The sequence below is a fragment of the Salvia miltiorrhiza genome, chromosome 7 (genome assembly GCF_028751815.1).
Source record: "Salvia miltiorrhiza cultivar Shanhuang (shh) chromosome 7, IMPLAD_Smil_shh, whole genome shotgun sequence".
Taxonomy (NCBI): domain Eukaryota; kingdom Viridiplantae; phylum Streptophyta; class Magnoliopsida; order Lamiales; family Lamiaceae; genus Salvia; species Salvia miltiorrhiza.
The window spans coordinates 40,017,295-40,019,997 of record NC_080393.1 but is presented as its reverse complement, the minus strand read 5'-3'; positions in this window follow the sequence as shown (position 1 = coordinate 40,019,997).

Sequence of the window (2,703 nt, the reverse complement as noted above, 5' to 3'; positions counted from 1 at the left end):
CTTGCACACGTTTAATTAATGTTTCAAATTTACGGGATTAACATTTTCCGATATAATTGAGTATTAGTTTTGATATTACAATTTATAAGAAAAAAATTATTTTATAATATATTTATACATTTTGAAGATTTTTTATATTAAAAAAAAGTGTTAACATAATATGTCAAACTATATATTATAGTAAAAAACGTACGAAATTCACGGCTTCAATACTTTCAATTCTAAATTTTATTTCTTTTCTTTTTGTGTGAGTAAACATTAGCAAAATAACAAAACGCAAGATAAATCACTTTATATGTTTTTGAATTCACGCTCCAAATTTTAGAGATCCAACCAATAAAAGGGAGATTATAAAATAAAGCAAATCAAAAGAAAGAAATATAGAATATTTAATAAAAAATTCACTTAAATATTACAACTTACAAAAAATCGCCATGGCCATATATTTAGAAAGAGGCAAATTCTTGTCTAATTGGAGAAATTCCCATGAAAAAACAAAAAAGAAAAAATAATTCTTTTAGTTTTTTTTCATTCGTCTCAAATTTTTAGATTTTCACAGGCCAATATGCTCAATTTCTCCACCAATTATATTCAAATTTCACATTTCTTCTATCAGTGCTCTACTCATTTAAGCTTGTTTATCTCATTCCATCGATTAAATACCATCACCAAGACAACAGGAACCAACCGCCTTAGCTGCTTCGTTGCTCCCCTGCAATGAGAAGTTCCGAAATGAATAAAGATCAAATGAGCAGAAAATGTACAAGCAACGATAATGACAACTTAACACACACATTATGTAGGCTATCATCTAAGAACTTCTAATGCTCGAGGAAAAAGAAAAAAAATATGGAAAACATACTTACGGATGGATCCAGAATCTTGGAGATGCGACTTAATCTTCAGACCTAATCTTGAAGAGATTGCTTTCCGTATGTGGATGGGGTGCTGGTTCGACCCCTTCGGCCTCTTCTTGATCGCTACCACCTTCTGCCCATATCAAGCCTCCACACTGAGTTCCTACCTCGTCTGTCTGCTGCGCTCCTCTGACCTTCCTCCTTCTCCTCTATGCCTGTGGGATCCCACGCGGTACTTGTGGGCAAATGATTGGTTTTCCCAACTTGCTGCTTTTCGGACTTTCGATCCTGAAACAACTCATCATGCTTTCCAAATCCCCTTGCATCAAAAACCATGCCTCTTTCATGGATTGCCGCAGCATCATGCCCCAAAAGCACTTCTTGCCCACAGAGCAGGCCTGCCTTGGAACTACGCCCTCCCAGACGACACGACACCAAACAAAACAAGGAAAAAAGACTCTATGTAGACCTAATTCAAACACAAAAATAGAGCACAAACTTGAGCTCATCACACACACACACTTTAAACACGATTGTCCTCAATTGTGCACACATGATTATGCCCAACATGATTATCATCATTTTAGCTCTAGGTCTCTTGTGAAAGTGTGTATATTTGGGGTGATTTCCATTTTGAATTGTCGAGTTGAGCTTGTTATTATGTTTTTAATGATTTAGGTACTCGGCACTTGAAAGGGAAGGAATTTTGGGTGAAAAGAGGAAAACTATAGAATTAAGGAGAAATTGGAGTGAGTCGCGGCTGACCAGTGAACCGCGGTTGACTAAGGAAGCTGTCAAGGGCAGAATGACGAGTGAGCCGCGGCTGACTGGAGCGGTTATTGACAAAAATTTGATTTCAAAAGGAGTCTTTATGACATTAGAAAACCACCTCTCTTTCATTCTAACTTCTATCTTTCACTTTGATGAAGCACAAACATTAGTAGAACCTTAGTTTTTTATTTATTTCGATTTCTCTACGCTTTTGGAACGGATTACACTTTTATTTAGCAATAATTTCTTTATTTTTCATCTTTGCTTTCATTGTATGGATTACTTTTGCTTTTTCTTTTATTTTTACAGCATGATGAACTAATTTCCATAATCTAGGGTTGGAGATTCAATTGGGTTTAATTAATTTGCTTGTAATGTATTGATGCACTTTATCCAATTCAGTTGTTTGATATTTGAATTAGCAATTGATCACTACTTGATTGTGTTTGCAACGTGTGAGATCGAGAGAAGAACTCGTTGCTTGACCGTGGTTGAATTGGTATTAGACTTAATCGGAAACGTGTAGTCTAATAATTGATGAATTCATGTGATTTAATTAGCGTAGACTCATGCTTGAATGTGAAAATTAACTATGGTTTGAGCACCTACGTTAGGAGAATTTTGTGAGTTTATGAATTGTGCATGATCTTCACTTGTTTATTGATTTCCCAAGAAGATGATCCATCGCCCTAGAATCTTTAATCCTTGAATTTCCGTTTGTTTTATTATCATGAATTTATTTCTCGTTGTTTTTGATACGCTACTTGATCACTTAAAAATTAGTTAGAATGTTTAGGTGTTATTGTTTTTACGTGTTTAACACATAGATAATTAGCCCTGCTAAGTCTTTCTCATGGAATACGACTTGGGTCAACTTGTCACTCTACGATTGACCTCGTTCTCTTGCGAGCAATCTAGAGAGTATACTTTAGGTTGAACAAAATTTTGGCGCCATTGCCGGGGAAGGCTTTAGGCTTAGTATTTGTGTGTTATTTTATTTTTTGTGTTTTGTTTTTATTTTCTTTTCTTTCTTTCCTCAGGTGCATTTGATCCGTTTCTTTGTTTGGTGATTGAT